Source organism: Onychomys torridus, chromosome 13 (assembly GCF_903995425.1).
Source record: "Onychomys torridus chromosome 13, mOncTor1.1, whole genome shotgun sequence".
Taxonomy (NCBI): domain Eukaryota; kingdom Metazoa; phylum Chordata; class Mammalia; order Rodentia; family Cricetidae; genus Onychomys; species Onychomys torridus.
This window is the reverse complement of record NC_050455.1, coordinates 13,652,949-13,671,468: the sequence shown is the minus strand read 5'-3', so window position 1 is coordinate 13,671,468 and position 18,520 is coordinate 13,652,949. Positions and strand designations below refer to the sequence as shown.

General features: G+C 45.2%; 1 protein-coding gene across 2 annotated transcripts in view; it reads right to left on the bottom strand.

Moving 5' to 3' along the window:
- Mapre2 (microtubule associated protein RP/EB family member 2) overlaps window positions 1-16,849 on the bottom strand; it is a 147,770-nt gene extending 130,921 nt beyond the window's left edge. Inside the window, exon 1 of one of the 2 annotated variants that reach the window (XM_036204639.1) lies at window positions 16,797-16,849. The gene's annotated coding sequence lies outside the window, so the exon portion shown is untranslated. Of the gene's footprint in view, window positions 1-16,787 lie in introns of both variants that reach the window. The other variant, XM_036204641.1, reaches the window with a different exon arrangement.
- Between the last annotated feature and the right edge of the window lie 1,671 nt (window positions 16,850-18,520).

The following is an 18,520-nucleotide window of genomic DNA, read 5'->3' as shown; positions in this document are numbered from 1 at the left end:
GCCATCGGATAATTTGTTGTTCTTTCCTTGCTCTGTAGCTGGGTAATATAGCTTCCAATCCACACAAGGTCAAATCATTCTGTTCTTAGAGACAGCATCAGGCCTCCCCAGCAGCTCCCGGAGTTTTCAAGGAGGTGGTACTGCTGGGCCCCGAGTCTGGGTTTCTGCTCAGGGTTTGACTCGGCTGTCTCGGGTCTTTAGAATGAGTTGTATCCTGAATTCCAAACTCCGATTGCACTCTGAGATATGGAATGGCTCCAGATGCGGATCATATTCTATCCTGTGGGAGGTCCACAGCTTTCTAGGAACAGGGCATCTTATAAACATCATCAGAGAGGCACATGCTATTAATCCTGAGACAGATCTTGCTTGATACCAACTTCCAGCAAGCACCACATCAATTAGTGGTCTTGGGCTGGGATTGTGGCCTCTCCAGGGGAAGTCTAGGGCCACCAGGGGCTCACTGCCGGGGAACGCAGGGCTCAGCACACACCAGAGAAACCAAAAACCAGTGGAGGAGGGTGTGTGCTGGCAATGGAGCTCGGGTTCCACAGGGTCTTGGATATTAAGTCTGGTATGACTCACTCTCCTTAAGAAACACAAATTACCAAATAATCCATGCTATGTATTTAAGGACTTACAAAAAAATTGCTCTATGGTAAAGGGATTTGGGTGGTATGTATTGAGGGTGGTAATGGAGCTATAAACTTCTCGGGGTTACATGATTTGGTTTCCATCCACTGAAAGGACAATCCCAAACGATAGCTACAAACTTGGCTTCTTTTCTTTCAAGCACAGCATAACTGCCTTCTCAGAATCCTCATTGATCCATCTGTTGCTTACCACGTGAACCAGGAGAAAAACAATTTTTAAGACTGCCCTTTCTATTTTAGATTTTTTTTTTTTTAAAGAATGGGGCTGTGAAAGTAAAATTTTTAAAAAGGACAAGCAAACTTATCCATAAGAATGCTGCATGCACCAGGACCCCATAATGCTTTCTATAATCGCACCATTGAAACCAACTGTTTAAATCTATTTTTAATCATATGCCATTGGAAACATAGTGTAGATAAAGAATAGCCCTTTGCTCTGTGTGTGATTGGTACCCAAATGTAGCAAAACAGGAAAGTCACCCAGAGAGCTCCAGTTCCATGTTTTATATCGGAGCTTATAATACAAACAGTGTTTGGGACGTGGTGGGAACTAAAGGCATGTTTTCCATGTGTTCTGTCTTAGTGGTCTGTTGTTCTCCTGGCCCACTAAAAAAACAGCATATTAAAGATGTCACAAGGGTAACACTCTGTAGGTTTGTCAGGGTAAGTGGTGTTAGGACACCAGGGTTGAGAGCTGCCACGATCTCCCTTAAAACACAGATGACATTCACCTTTTGCATTATGCTTTGTGAAAATCTTTTAAAACTCTCATTTTTCCTTACTATTTTCAAAAGAGTGTGTGAAATGTGTTATTAAGTGAATGGAACTGTGGAAATGTTGGGACATCCTCTGGACACAAGTTTCCTGTCTAAGCCCATGTGAAGAGCCCAGGATTGCTCCTGGTGCCTCTGCCGTGGGCTTTCCCTTGTAGAGGAACCTACTTCCAAATGTTTGGGAGTTATATCAGTAACTCAATTCCTAGAGTGGAAGATACATCCTGAATTCCATCTGACTAGGAAATATCTAGGACGTGCCAGAGGTGAAGCTCCAACACACTTGAGGGAGAAGGGGTTTTAAGGAGGAAGTCCAACCTAAACACCCGGTGTGAAAATATTTGTATGTGTGTGTATGCTCACATGTGAGTGCATGTGTATGTGCGTTCACATGTATAAGGAACCTAGAAGTCGACCTGAAGTATTGTCATGCCTCAAGGACCACCCCTCATATTTCTTTGAGATGGTGTCTCCCTTTACCCTGGAGTTCACCAAATAGGCTAAGCTAGCCTACCAATGAGCCCCAGAAATTCTCCTGACTCTGCTTCCCAATACTGGGATTAAAAGCCTGAACTGTGGTGGTGTACACCTTTAATCTGAGCACCTAGGAGGCAGAGGTAGGCAGATCTCGGAGTTCAAGGCCAGCCTGGTCTACAGAGCTAGTTCTAGGACAGTCAAAGCTACACAGAGAAACTGTCTCAAAAAAAAAAAAAAAAAGACAAAAACAAAAAATCCTGCACATTACTGTTCTTGGATTTCTTATGTAGTTTTCAGGGATTGAACTCAGACCCTTATGCTTGCCTAGCAACACTTTATTGACTGAATATCTTACCTTGAAGTTTTTAAAGAACTTCCTTCCATTGTATCTATTGCTGGCTTTTCTTTTTTTACAATTTTTCTTTCATATTTATGTGTATCAGTGCTTTGTCTGCATATATATATACATATCATGTGCATGGCTGTGCCCTCAGAGGTCAGAAGCGAGCGTTGGATCCTCTGGAACTGGAGTCAGAGGTGTTGTGAACTACTGTGTGGGTGCCAGAAAGTGAGCATGGGTTCTCTGCAAGGGCAGCAAGTAACCACTGAGCTACAACTCTAGCCCCCAGTTTTGTTTTTTTTTTTTCTTTTATGAGGTGGGATCTTGCTGTGTAACCCACATTGGCTTGGAAGTCGCTGTATAGACCAGGTTGCCGTCAATCTTGTGATCCTATGGGTCTGTCTCCTGAAAGTTGAGATTATAGGCAAGTACTACCACATCTGGCTACCTTTTTATATATACCAGTCAGTTCCCAAATCATAACTCATTGCTCCGGTTCCCCCTGGCTGCTTTTTGATTGATTATTTCCCCCTCCTTTATGACGTTCCTGTGGGAACACGCCTGGGCTCTGACTCGTAGATACAAACCTCTGTCTTAAGTGTTCTTTCACCTTTCCCCATCATTTTCTCACCCTGCCCCACCTGCAGACAGTCCCCCTTTCAGACACATGTCCTCTAGCCGTTTCCCCTGCACCCCCAGGACACTGTGCTGAGAGATACAGCTTTGTCTGTTCGAGATGCAGTTTTCATTCCCACAGAGAGCACATGCTCAGATCCCACCAGACACTTCTGCGCTGTGACCATCTCCTGTGAGCTTGGCACTGCATTCAGAAGTAGGTAGGGATGTAAGTATGAGTGAGGTATGACTTCCTACACTTCAGGATGCTTCCATTATAGCTCTATGAAATAAAGAGGAGCTAATGGATTTTACTCTTCAGGTGGGGAAACCAAGGCACGGAGAAGTAGCAGCTGGATGTGGATGAAGCTGGGCAGGTTTTCTGACTTCTAACCACACATGTTTCCTGCAAATTCATTCTGACCCTGTTAATCTCTTCCTTTTCTTATGTTACATTTCCTTTGTACGTTATAATTTAAAACTCAGACTTATATATAGTAGCAATGACAGAAGAGAAACTTCTCGGCTTTGAAGTTTTTATATGAGGTTCCTTGTTTTAATTGTATTTTTTATTAAGCAGTCACCGAGCACATACAAGTCAGCGCCACCCACCAACAGCGAGGGTGCAGCAGGTGCTGTGTTAGCACACTGGCCAGTTTCCTTTCCCAACCCCAGGAGGGGCATGCTGCTCCCTGTCTTATAGATGCATGGACTGAGGCGATGGCATGTTTGTCAGCCTGGGCAGCTGGAGGTTTGGCTACCACCGTGCACATCTGTCACATGCCAGGCACTGTGCTAGATGAAGATCTATCTGCACAGTGCCAGCAGACTTACAGATGGGTTGGGCGACAAATACATAAATTAATAGTCATAATCTGGTGCTGTGAATGCATTGCTAATGACATGGAGAGCAGACACACGGAAGGGAGAGGTTTATCACTGCTATTGTCTTGACTCGTGTGCAGAGGGTGAGACATTTGTGTTTTTCACTCTGAAAGTGAGCATCTTGCTTCTCAATCTCGGCTAAGGCAGTGTTTCTCAGACTTCATGATTCACTTGGCAATCTTATTAAAAGACATATTTTTTGAAAAAATGCAGATTGTGACTCGGTAAGAATGGGTGGGTGTGGGAGGCTGGTGTCCTCCTCCCCCTTTAAAAGCTTCCAGGTGACTCTAATGCTGATGGTCTGAGGACCACCCCTTGAACTGCAAGGCACATGACCTCTCTCCAGACTCTTCCAAAACCTGCTACTATGGCAACCTAACATATTCAGCCAGATGGCCCATTCACTCAGCTGATCCCGATTCAAATACATTCATTCACAACTGAACCTTGCAGTGGGGAAAAAAAAGAAGATGGAAAGTCCATTGTAGGGGCATCTAGTCTCCTGTCACTTTCCTTCTCTTTCTCAACTCTAATCTTTCAGGATAATGGATTTGTCTGGTGTCTCAGATCCTTAGGGAAAGTCCTCTTCTGTCTAAGGTGATATGGACTCAATTAGTTACTCAATTACTGTGAATGCACTGAGACTGATTATAATAAACTTTTATGATTTCCCCTCTGCTGACCAGAATAGATAGCTCTAGATCTCATTATTGAGTACTTTCAATAAAATAACTGCTATTTTTCTTGGAGGCCAGAGGCTGACATGGGTATCTTCTTCAATGTTTCATCTTATTTATTTATTCTTAACACAAGGTTTATTACTGAACTAATTTATCTACACTGGCTAGCCAATAAGCTCCAGGCCCTACACCCCCATCTCTGCCTTCCCAGTGCTAGGCTTAAAGGCAGGTGCTTTTTTTTTTGTTGTTTGTTTTTTGAGACAGAGTTTTACTGTGTAGCCTTGGCTATCCTGGAACTTGCTCTGTAGACCAGGCTGGCCTTGAACTCACAGAGATCTGCCTGCCTCTGCCTCCCAAGTGCTGGGATTAAAGGCATGTGCCACCACCTGGCCCTGTTTTATTTTATTTTATTTTATTTTATTTTATTTTATTTTAAATAAGGGAGCAGAGGACCCAAACTCTGGTCCTAACGCTTGTGAGGCAAGCACTTGCAACTGAGTCCTTTCTTTTATTTTTATTTGTGCAGACAATGGCCTTTCTAAACCACCACACAAATATGCAGTGTGTTTGAGAGAGGGGAGCATGGTCAGGTGACTTGCTGATCTGTCAGAAGCAAACAATGAACTAAAACCTAAAACCTTCACGTTGTACTGAGGTTGTCCACAGAGCTACCCTGAGATGATATGCTCATGCCGGCACCCCTCCCCAGAGCCTCTGTTTCCAAATGCCTTCTGAGATGGCCTGTGCTTTCGGCCACATTCCTGAATCATGCCCTCTCTTGGTGCACAGGGAATTTGAAATGGAGAAGTGTCTATGAATTCCAGAATGTCAAGGGGCCTCTGTCTATGTGGACTGTGACCCCAAACTGTATTTATCTCCTCGGCTTTAAATGTTACGCATCTTTCTGAGAGAAACATGGTCTTTGGAGGTTGGGCCACTGCTATAGTTGAGTATCTTCATGGGTTAACAGAACTTCCGAGGAACAGATTTGTAAACCTGTCTGATAGAAACATCAGAACAGCAGTAAAGATCCCTGGGCACAACGTTTTACCAACGATGGGACTTTGGGCATGCCATTTAAACTCTGGGCTCTTGTGTTTATGGTTTTATATAAAGTGTGTCTACATAAAGAATTGCTTCACTGCTGTATATAAAAATTCCTTAGCAACCATAAATGGCTACATAGGTGGAAAAGACAACTTTATAGTCATTATTAAACAATTGACATGCTGGGGTGATAACTCAATTGGTACAGTACTTGCTGCACAAACAGGAAGACCTGAGGTCTGTCTGCAGAACCCACATAAAAAGCTGGGTGTGCTGCTGCACGCCTGTAATCCCAGCACTGAAGGGGTAGAGACAGTCATATCCCCGAGGCTTGCTGGCCAGCTGACCTAGCCTCTAGGCCATCAAGAGAGACCTTGTTTCAAACAAACAAACAAGCAAGGTGAATGTCCCTGGAGGAAGGACAGCTGAGATTGTCTTCGGGCCTTCAAATAAACTCATATCATAAATGCACCTATACACCTGTGTTCGTTATATCTCTCTCTCTCTCTCTCTCTCTCTCTCTCTCTCTCTCTCTCCCCCCTGGATCAGAGTGCTGCAGAGTCAGAAGTGATAAATATAATCAACTCCAGGAAATCCCAATAATTAGAACAGATCAAGAGAATTCCTTTAAAATTGTTTCCTTTGGGAGACATTGAATACAGAATTGTCTGCATGCTAGGAGTTCTAAGCTTTATCTCTAACCCCAGAACAACCTATCTTAAGAGATCTTAAGACATAGATTGACAGAAGGGACCCTAATAAATCCCTGGAGCAGGACCCTTACTGGCTCTTTTCAATGTGCATGGGAGCTAGGGAGTATCTAAGATGTTTTATCAAGCACCCACAAAAGCAAGATGTGAACTAAAAATGCAAAATGTGGCAACTTCTAAGTGATTATGGCAGAAATATTTTCCATGGCTGTTTTTATCTAGAGGAAAAGGAGGACGCAGGAGATGATCACCCAGGTTGCCTGCAGCTCTCCAGCACTTCCATTTTACCATGAACAAGACAGGCATATGATTCGGAGAGCTGTGCACTGAGCCTGAGATTCTCTATTGAATACCCTGATGGTGGTGCTGGTCATCCAGAACAGGTGCAATACAACTAGCTCTGATTGTGCCCAGCAGAAGTAGAAAAACGTCCTGGGCAGTTGTCAGAGTGCAACAACATTATGGCCCTGGGAAGGGAAGGATCTTTTCTCATATGTCCCTGCTGAGCTCCACTAGACTAACTTTCAGGTCTCTGGACCACAGAAAAGGCAACCATTTAATCCCTCTGGTCACAATTATTGATGTGGGACTTGTATATACTCAGGACAACTCAATTCCAGCTTTCAAGAGAGGAAACTTCCTTTTTATTAGGCTAAAGGAAATGCTTCATTAAGCTTGGCTTACTCCTGCGATTAAAGCTTCTTGTCCTTACGTGCTCTGGTGCCTTAAGTAGGTGACATGTCAGTCTCTGGGAACTGAGCAGTAACAGGAGACCATGAGATGCAACCTCTCTGGCCTTCTCTGTACATTCAGGGAATACAGCACAATCCTAGACCTGGTCACTAGTTCTGATTTTCCATAACTTCCCACACCTTCAGCAAGATAATGTAGATGGTGTTTTTATTTCTCAGCCCGGCTGATTGATGAAGGAGGACCTAATAGTAACCATTCATGGGGAACCATTGCATGGCAGGGATGTGTGAAGAGCTAGGAGGTTTCAAAGAAGATGTTTTGCTTTATTGTTGATTAATTGTCTGTCTGTTTGTTAACAGAGTCCACTTTGTAAACTATACTGGCCTGGAACTCACTATGTAGTCCAGGCGGACTTGGAAACCACAATATTCCTTCAACCCCCCAAATAGCTGGGGTTACAGGTGTATGCCACCGCATCTGGCTGTGAGTGGATGATTTTAATATCAATGTATATGCTCTGCCAGAAATCACACTACTTTATGGCTTTGAGGAGATGGCATGGCAGGCTATATACATTACATTACTGCTACTGCTGCCTATTCCAATATAACAGAATAATTCAGTACACGAGAAGACTATTAAAGCTACATGTTTTCCTCGTGCTTAGAAAATAAATCATGGATTCTCCAAAGGAAAGAATACATTACCCATTATATTTTATTATAAAAATAAATTACTAACCACCCTGTAGAGCACAGAGATGTTCTATGGACAGAGGACAGGTAAAGGCATGATGCTCCCATTTCCTGATAAGACTGGTGCCCACCAAGGTCTGGAGTTCTGCTTTATGCACAGCAGAAACAAGAACCATACCTTCAAACTGCCTTACAGTGACTAAGAAAAACAGAGAGAATAGTTATACCTTCAAACTGCCTTACAGTGACTAAGAAAAACAGAGAGAATAGTTATACCTTCAAACTGCCTTACAGTAACTAAGAAAAATGGAAAGAATGGTCTTGTCTGACTTGAGTAAGTTTTTAACCAAGATCCTTCTTTAGAGCTACATTTTGAACGAAGAGGGGGAGTTAGGATGATCATTTTTGACCCTGACTCCTGTTATCTTTAGGACATTTCAGTAGATGAAACTTTGTCCCCTTTGGCCATCATTTCTCTGATTTTCCCTCTCTTCAGTATTTGCTGTTTTAATTTTTAAAATCTCTAGTACTTCTGCTTTGATCAACAAGCACAATTTTCAGAGAAATGAAGGTACAAAGTCTCTCAGGCAAAGGCAGGAAAATTACTGTCAGAGTAACAACAGCTTAGAAACAAAACCCAATGTTATTAGGTTTAAAAAGAAACCTTAAAAATTTTTGAAACATCCACAGAGCTTTAAGATTCCAACAGCAAACTCTGAAACAACACCATGTCCCACAAAGTGGTCAGTTAAGAATTTCTTTCCCTTGGGATGGGCACTTAACCCCATGGGAAAGTATTCAGGTGAGCTCAGCTTGATGTTTCTGGGCATAGAACACAATCATTGTTCTACCCAAGTTGCTGGCTCACCTGCACCTGATTGCCCAACATAGCACACTTGAAAGGTGGCAAGATGACTCTTCTCAACTCCACCCAAGGTCCCAGGCCCGAGCAAATTACCCTGCAGAGTATCACCACACACACTGAGAAGATAAAGCTGAGGACACAAAGAAAACCAAATGCACTCTTCCCCAAAGGTGGTCAAGATGGACTCAGATGCACAAATGGGCAGCAGCTGGTGTCCATGGTGATAGACACGGACAGCAATAGACTCCAAGAAGGAAAAAAAATGGCCACAAATCCTCGAATATAATTACACTCCGTTTAGTCTGTGCAGTGGATTGTGAGTGAAGTTGCTAAATAGTACCAGGAGGCCCGGGTTCCTTTCAAATAAGACGGACAATAGCTCTATCCAACAGATGGTTCTTGTTTGGGGCACAACTTGATTCTGAAGTCCTAAGGGGCCCCTCACTACTAAAAACAGGGACTAAGGGCTGCTCCCCGCGGCTCTTTCAAATTGTCTGTCCCTAAATCCACAGAACACTCATTCTACAGCTAAAAACCAAGTTATGTAGTGATCTTTCGTTGTTTAGCATTTTTGCAAACTTTATGCTTGCGTGTATGGGTGTGCCTGTGTGAGTTTGTGTACCACACATGTACAAGGGTCTGCAGAGGCTGGAATAAAGCATTGGATCTCCTGGAATTAGAGTTACAGGTGGTTGTGAGCCTGGGAATCTAATGTGGGTCCTCTGCAGCAAGTACTCTTGACTGCTGGGCCATTTCTTCAGCCCTATTGGTTAGAATAATTAATGTCTGTTTAGAAGCATCAGTGTAAAAGTACTTTTGACAGCCTAGGATGAAGGAGAGGAATCCTCAGGGTGAGGCTCTTTGTCACAGATGAGAGGCAGAACATGGGAAGAAAGTCACAGCCTGAGATTTTAAAGATATAAAATGTGTAGTTTTTGTTTTGTTTTGTTTTGTTTTTGTTTTTTCCCCCAAGACAGGGTTTCCCTGGCTGTCCTGGAACTTGCTCTGTAGACTGGGCTGGTCTTGAACTCAGAGATCTGCCTGTCTCTGCCTCCTGAGTGCTGGGATTAAAGGTGTGTGCCACCACTGCTGGTTTATGTGTAGGTTTTTTTTTTTTTTTTTTTTTTTTTTTTTTAAATAGGGGGAAAGATGCATATTACAATTGAAGAAGAAAACAGCCTTGTGTCTCTCAGGCATTCACTATGTACCTTTTCCAGCCTCTAGATTCTAGAGTCCAGAAAGTGTTCCTTACCTCCTGTTGGACCATCTTTGTGTGTACATCCCCCCCAAACCTGCCAACTGAAAACATGCACATCAGCCTAAAATCTGATTCCTCAGAAGTACTGTGACTTAACAGGCATTGATATTTTAGGTAGAAGGAATATTGTTCCACCAATGGACTTTGAACTCTTGTGTGCCAAGCCCTGTGGCTGTGCCTGAGTGATGGTGCTGGAGACTATCAGGGCCTTCAAAGGATTCATGAAAGGCATTACAATACAGGCCTACACTGCTGGGATGGGCGGGTCTGGATCAGTGAGTGGAGGCACTCATTAGGGGCTTAGAAAGTGCTGCTCAGAGCCCAGTTCCACGGAGGTTAGTATCTAATGGACCCTGGGGATCTTCCTGAAAGGCAGATTCTCAGTTACTCCAGGAGGGTCAGTGGGTAAAGCTGCTTTGAAGTCCGTGATTTGTCCAGCATTACTGTCAGCAATCCTAGAAGGGGTAAATGATTTACAATTTTGAGTTTTGTTTTTAGAAATGACTTGCCTCACGTCAGTTACCCCCAATTTTACAATAACACTTGGTTGAACTTGGCGAAGAAAGGGATGCTCTGTTTCCTAAATGGCAGGTGGGCAGATCTGGACGGAATAAAGCAGACTCCAGCTATCCATATGGTGCCTCGATTCAAAGTGAAACTCATTTGCAAATTTTTCCTCTGTGGCAGCGACAAGTCACCCAATGGAGGAAGTCCCCTGACTGAAGGAAGTCTTATGTCAGGAAGCACAATAAGACGTCAAGACAAGTTCCTATCAATACAGTTACCCTTTCCAATATGCCTTCTAGAATCCTAATCAGTAATAATTGGCCCAGCCCTATTAGAGGGACTCATATGAATTCCTGGATCATTACTTATTTTTGAAAAGTCTAAAGCAATTATACACAGCATGATGTAACAATGGAATGTCAACCTCAGCAGAGTTAGGAACATTATGTAGACAGTGTTTTCTATGTTTATTGTTGACTTCAGAGAAGTAGTATCGTTTCCCCAAGTTTCCCCACTACACTTGAAGCGTATAAAGTAATGACGAAAATTGTCCATAGCTGAATAAAATCTCAAAATTGTGCCTTCACATGCTGAAACAATAAGTACACACATGTCACAGAAAACAAGGTATGGTGGTGCATGCCAGGAATCTCAGCATTGGGAGACAGAGGCCAGAAACTTGTGGCAAATTTGCAGACAGCAAGTTCTAGGTCAGCCAAGAGTATGCAGTGAGAAAGGGAAGTGCCCAGTACTAAAGGCCTAAATCATGAGATCACCAGCGGATGTGTTTTTACATTTTTCTAGAACTCTAGGAACAACGTCAGATTAATATTGTATTTTCGGGCTTATTTAGGGTTAGAATTTCCATGTTTAACTGTATTAATAGAGTCTACATTATTCAGGAATATGCCATTCTTACAAAGTAAATATACACACAAGAAAAATATAAAAACAAACTGTCTTCTGTCTTTAGTGATCATCTGACCTAGGTTTAGTGGGCTTCGTTTGCTTCATTAGAAGGAAACAATTAAATGGCAAGGATTTGTGGGAACAAGTGCTTATTTAGATTGGAGCAAACTGAGATGGAGTAAACTAGATGTCTGTCTGCAAATTTTTTTCTGTTAACGTTCAGCAAATGTTCTGGACTTTGTGGATGACACATCCTTCATACAACTCTCCCACTGTGGCAGGGCTGTACAAAAAATGTCACTGAAAACAAGTAAACAAACAGGTATGAGACAGTCCAAGGAAACTTTATTTTGGACCCAAAATTTTGAGTTTCACAGTATTTTCAATGGCCTCTAAATACTTTTCTTTAGATGCCTTTCAATTATGAGAAGCTATAAAGATTGCTCTTATAAAAACAGATGGTGGGCCATAGTCTGTGCAGCCCTCAATTACATGAAGCCATGAATTTAAGTTCACTTCAATCTCTATGCCAGGGCATAGAGTTGGCCAGCAAGAATTATGTGATTTTTTTTCTTTTTAGAAAATTGGATTTATGCTTTGAGACTTTCACAGAGTATATTTTTATCATATTTATTCCCATCTCCTCCTAGATTCCCCATTCCCCACCATTCCAACTTCTTGTTATCTTTCTCTCTTAAAACAAAACAAAACAAAACAACAGACAAAAAAACCTAGCAGGGTGGTGGTGGTAGTGGTGGTGGTGGTGGTGCATATGTTTAATCCTAGCACTCAATGGGCAGATCTCTGAGTTCAAGGCCAGCCTGGTCTACAGAGTGAGCCCTAGGACAGCCAGGGCTACATGGAGAAACCCTATCTCAAAAAAAAAAAAAAAAAAAAAAAAAGAAGGCAGCAAAAGAAAAAAGAGAAAATTGACTAAAAATAGCACGGAGTCCATTTTGTGTTGGCTAACTACGCCTGAGCACGAAGACTGCCCTGGAATATGGTGGACATACCCAGTGTCACTTGAAGAAAATTGATTTAGTCCTCTCCTGGCAGTTATCATTTTCAAGTAGCTTTTTAGCTAGGGGTCAGACTTCGAACCTGCTTCCTCTCCTCTGTGCTGGGACTTTTGTCTGGCTTTAGTCTGAGCAGGTCTTGAGTGTGCTGTCAATCTCTGTGAGTTCATATCTGTCTGCACATCTGGAAAATGCTGTTTAATAGTCCACCACCTCTGGCCCTTATAATCTTTCCACCCTGTCTTCTACATAGATCCCTAAGCATTGCAGCCTGTCAAAATAAACTGAAATTCCTACTTTAAAAGATATTGAAATAGACTTGTTCTTATGTGTATATACTGGCCCTTGACCCCAGGTCCTTGAATGTGCTAAACAGTGTTTTACCACTAAGCTACATTCATGTTCTATTTTAAGAAGATCAGTAGGCAGATGAGAATAAAAGCAGGTTAACTATTAGCCAATTCTGAACTGGCTCCTTGATTAAGGAATTCCTTAAGGCACTCACAGTTGGACATGCTCTTTTTCTAGGAGAGTGGACTTCTATGAAAATATTCTTTGATCTACAAGTGTGATGTTACAGCAATTATTAGTTATGCTCAAAGCACATTGTTACTCCAAGCAGCTTATGAAACACATCAGCTGTCACTGTATAGCCATTCAATTTGGCTCCTACGTGTCGAGGATATGGATCTTGGAAATCAGTGAAGCTGAATGTGCTTAGGAGGCATTGTTTCCCAGTGATCTCCTCACCTTCTGATAGCCTTGAGAACAAATGAGCAGCGTTTCTGCGACAGAGCCCTGTGACTGCACTACCGGGCCTGCAGTCATTAAGGTCCCTACGAGAAAACACAATCCCCAGCAGTGTACACACAGGTCCTGTCACTCAGGTTCAAGTGAAACACATCACGTGACAGTACTGAGTGCCCGCTAGATGCCAGGCAATGCTGCTCCGGAAAGAGACTGAGAACGGGGAAGGAAAGCATCTGGCCAATGGCATAGTGAGTGACGGACGGAAGGGGCACAAGGAGAGGGACAGTGTGGAAATGAGAGTATTAGCACCAAGAAAGAGGGAAAATAAGTGTATTTTAATGAAATATCTGAGAGTCATCCCTTGGGTACTAGTTCCTACTTATTTAAAGCCTAGGCTTGTCTCAAACTCCACGGCAATCCTCCTGCCTCAGCCTTCAGAGTGCTGGGATTACAGGTGTGAGCCTGGCTTGTGATAATTTTTTATGCCAACTTTTAAAAAAATAGCATATAGTTTTTTTTTTTAAAAATTAAAGTTAGCCTGCAAAATAATGGGTTTCATTATGGCATTTTTATACATAACTTTTTTCTTTTGATCTTCAATCCCATCCCCTTCCTTACCGTCCTGTAGCATCCTCCACACTCCCCAGAAAGCTCTCCTCTTTATGTCCCATTAGCCTATTATACTTTTCCCTTCCCCTCGTCAGATATTTTCTTTCTCATGGTCATGGTCTCTAGCTTCATGTCCCCCTCCCCCATATACATACACACATATAAAAATTAAAGTCTAGGATTTGTGTATGACAGAAAAATGTGGGACTCGTCATCTTTGACTTCCTGAGTCTGATTTCTTTAAGTTAAATACCTATGAGCTCAGGATGCATGCAGCCCAGCAGAGGAACACCTGCCTAGCACACGAGACTCTAGGTTCAATCCCCAGTGTGCATAGACACTTGAGCAGTACAAACACACACACATACATACACACACACACACACACACACACACACACACACACACACACACACGAGGAGTTTGGTCAATAGCAAACAGAATTTCATATGAAATGTTAGGTACAGCTATTTCTTTTTAAACAGTTCATTGAATTCAGCCCTGAATACATCAAATAGCTTATGGCCTTTTTAAAAAAATAAAAATGAACATACTGCAAATTCCTCCTCCTCCTTCTCTTCCTCCTCCTCCTCCTCCTTCTTCTTCTCTCCTCTCTCTCTCTCTCTCTCTCTCTCTCTCTCTCTGTTTGTTTTTTGAGACAGGGTTTCTCTGTGTAGCCTTGGCTGTCCTAGAACTTGTTCTGCAGGCTGGCCTCAAACTCAGAGATCCTCCTGCCTCTGTCTCCAGAGTGCTGGGATTAAAGGCCTAAACCACCGCCGCTAGGCACTCCTCCTCTCTATTTCTTATAACTGAGATAACCCAAGCTACTTTACACTTTCCCAGAAGCCTTTGAAAATATGCCTTCCACAAAGGAAAGGACAAGCTGTCTAGTTGGCTTCGGTTTCCCTGCTAACAGCAGCTAGGATTATTCAAGGCAGGTAGGGATGGACGTAGGAGAGGGAGAGGCTCCAGCAAGCAAACATCCTGATCAGATATTAAGATGTTCTTTCAAAGGAGTGGTGTGTGTGTGTGTGTCAATAACGACAAGCCATAATTACTTCCTATTCACAGGGCGGGCACTGGAGCGCAGCCTGCTGACTCACCCGGCTGCTCACAGTTTATTTCTGATGGGTTTCCCTGCTGCCTGCTACACGTGCATCATGGGCAGAATGAAAGTTTCCCTCCGTCTCCCTTAACAACAGTGCATACACTAGGCATGGACAGTGAACTTCCAAATATCCAGCAGTAACCAGACCCTGGGCAGAGAAGGGGAAAATATTGCTATGGGGAGATGTCACAACCTGTCAGGCCTCCAGATGACAGTCATCTGCCCTAATGTGTGAGTCACTGGCACCCCAGTTTCAGTCTCTCCTCTCTCTCTGTCTCACTCTCTGTCTCTGTCTGTCTCTCTGTCTCTCTCTCTCCTCCTCCCTCCTTCCCTCCCTCCCACTCAAGTAGTTAAAGTGGTATCTTGTAACACAACCATGTTGCTGTTACCAAAGTGGTTCTCGACCAGCTATGCAGTGGAATCATCTGGAAGTTTTGTTTAATGCCAATAATGCGGAGATCGCGCCCCACCCCGCCAACAATCTGGCTTAAACGATTTAGGGTGGGATGTAGATATCAGGAGTCCCTAAATATCCACAGGTGATTCCAGGACGAAGCCAAGTTTGGAAATCAGAGCTCATGCAAAGGAAGCTTTCCAAAGACCACCCTGTTTCAGAGATCGCACAAGACACTTTCCCAACTGATTTGGAGACAGAGTGTCAGCAAAGCCAGGTGTTTACAAGAGGGACGCTGCCTGGGCGAGCACTTCCCCACCACCGCCACCACTTTGCCTGGTAACCAAAAGAAGCACCCCGCGTTACCTTTCTGATTACCCTTTGATCTCTGATCTGTTTCATCCTAGCGTCCTGTTCCTCCAAGTGGCACCCCCAAGGTCCTCTCAGATTAGAAGCAGGTCCTGCTCAGACCTCATTCAGGACTGGACTTCTCTTGTACCTAAGCTAGGGCAGAGCCTCCGCCTTGCACGGCGGCCCCGGGGCAGATACTTATGCTAATCAAGAAAGTTCCTGCGACTCCTCTACTTGCGCGCAGGCACGAGCGGGTGTGGGTATTTACTTGGCCCTTGATTTTTGCATCGACCCCTCTGCAGTGCTTTTGGCAGTCATCTTGTTGCCTAGTGGGTCTGAATCACTTTATTTTTTCCAGAAAAGGATTGGACACGAGGAAGTAGTGAATACCTGCTGGGAGTTAGGAGGTGGAAGGAGGGACAGCAGGGGCATCTGGAGCTGAGGTGAAGGGACAGTTAATGTTAGGAATATTAATTATTCAGCGCGCCACTGGCCCAACGGGGACTAGCAGAAGGGGACTGGAGGTTAAGACAAAGGCTCCTGGTCCAATGGCCGCAGCTCCATTCCTCCGAGGCTGCAGCTGCGCCTTTGACACTGGCTTAGCAAAGTGACTCAAGGGATGACCAGACCCTCTTGCTCTTTCTGGTTGGAAGTCCACTTTGCCTAAGGCTCAGATTTAGAGAGGAGGGTCTTTTTAAACCCACCCCGCTTTCTGAGCCTTTGTGGCCTCACTTTTGGCTCCAGCGCAGCACTTGGTAGGGTAGATTGAAGAATGCCCCTCCAAATCAGAGTGGTGCTCTCCGAGTAGCCCTCTGTCTCTGAGAGTGCTCCCTGCCGAACCCCTCAGGACCAGACTAGCAATCCACTTTCCCTGCCACACACCCGGCCCCCAAGTCCCGGAGAGATCGGCCCCAGCCGCGTGACCAGGGTCCCCAGACAGGTCGCACCGGGGGCGGCAGCAGAGCTTGGGGATCCGGGGATGTCCTCCAGACCGTGGGCGCGCGCGGCACACTTCTTGGTTTGCCCCAAAGTGAGCTCCGGGGGCTGTTAGCCCCCGCGTCCCAGTCCTCCAGCAGGAGGGGCCGAGCTCCGAGGGCGCGCACCCACAAGTCCCCTTCTCCTAGGTGGCCCCAGCCTTCACTGTCCGGCCAGTGCACTTTGTGTCTGCCAGCGTGGCAGCTCTGACTCCCTTCCTCTTCTCGGGGTCCACTGCTCTAGCACCCCATATCCCCCCAAAGAGAGGGGCGACCCGTAAGAGCGCGGCTGCGTGCACACCCCTGGCTGGATAACTTCTTGATGGGCTCGGAGACCCCGGGATCCTCTTGCTCCGCGGTCTGCAGCCAGCAGACTGGGGCGGGGGTGGGGGAGGCGCGGCCAACGCCGAGCCTGGGAGGGACCCACCCAGGGCAAAGGGTGTCGGGGTGCGCCAGGGCTGTACAGCTTTGAACGTACTTGACTCACCTGCTCCGGCGTTGTCGCCTCCTTCTTCTGCTGACAGCTGGGGGCTTTGTTTTCTCCACCCCCTCAGCCGGCCACGCTCCGCCTCCACAGGCTCACGTGACTCGCCGTCTGCTGCCACCACCGGCGTCCACTCGGGAGAGCCCCCCAGGCGTCCGCCTCTTCTCCGGGTGCGGGGTGCAGGTGGAGACCCCAGCTGTGGAGGGGATCCCCAGGTTCGAGGTGATTCTCAGAGGAACTCTGGGTCAGACCGGCCGAACTGGTGACAGAGGGAAAAGTGGGGGGGGGGGTGGGGGGGGGCGAAGCCTGCGGAAAGGATCCAAACGTGATGTCCTACCCTGAATGAAGTACCTGCGCCTAGGGTCTGCGCTCACTCCTAGGGCCTGCTGGACAATGAGGGGGCAAACTAATTGTTTCATGAATATTAATTAAAAGAAGCACCTCTTTGCCGGATGGCGCGATTAATGATTTAGTAACTGTGCCGCACTGAGGTTCCAAATCTACCTTTCGATTCTGTTGATGTTTGGGTTCAAGCTGGAAAATAGGTTCCGGACTGGGGAAACGCACTCCGGAAGATGATTTGGTGTGGGCACTTGTCCATCTGGAACAGCAGCTGTTTTTAATGAAACGAACTAAGAAAAATGTTCGGGCCTCAAGACCAGGCTCAGTATTTGCTGCTCTTGGAAGTGGTCCCGACCCCTGCTGTTCACAATACTCTCCAGTGTCTGAATCCGAAACAAATTGTTGTGGGACTCCTTCCTTTAGTCCCCAGAGAGAAGGGTCAGCCTCATCCTGAGGACCCCACCCTTCCCTGCTAACTAAGGGGCAGAATGCATCTCCTCCAGGGTTCGTTAAAAAATCCTTGTAGGGGTTGACTTAGCACAGCACTCACCCAGTTTGTCGTGAAGACGGATCGGATCCCCTGGGGACCTTGTTAGAACCCGATTCGGATGTGAGTGGATCCAGCCTTGAGCTGAGATTCTGTGAGTCTAGTGAACTCCTAAGTGATGTAAGTACTAGTTTGAGTACAAGGCTTAGAGCACACTTTGACTCCAGCTAGCCCTTGTTGCGTTCTGGCTGCCCCACTCTCTGGCTGTAAGATGGGACTGGTATTAATGATTCTCCAGGTTGCTATGGGAAAAGGCCCGCAAATGCAGCTGGAGGGAGGAGGGCTCAGTTTTCCATTGAGGCAAGGAAGGAATGGCTGCAGGAGTGTGAGGCGGCTGGTGAGAAAGCGGAGAGCAAGGAATGCTGCCTGCCGGGCTTGCTGTCTCCTTTGTATTCATTCTGAAACCACAGCCTACAGGATGGTGCTACCCACATTTCGGGTGGGTCTTCTCCCTGGGTTAATCCAATCTCACAAACCCTCAGAGATTTGTTTCCTAGGTGACTCTAAACCCGGTCAATTACCATGTCAACCACCACAGTATAAATACCCAGCTCACTGCAGGCCAGAGAGAACAAACCAGGACCTACAACGTTTAGGAAGTGTGAGCTAATTAATTGCTGGGGTCATCATAGCAGATGTGACGCTCAGCACGCTTGCAGGAGTCTGGTATAAATGGTGTAGGGATAAAGTAGTTGCGCCCCACAAACAATGGTCATTCCCACAGTATACCAGACAAGCAGCTGTTTGTGTCATGAATCAAAATTGGCCGCAGTGTAGAGCAAATCATATTTGTTCAAAAAGTTCATTTTCCACTTTAAATTGTGACGAATTGGTTCTC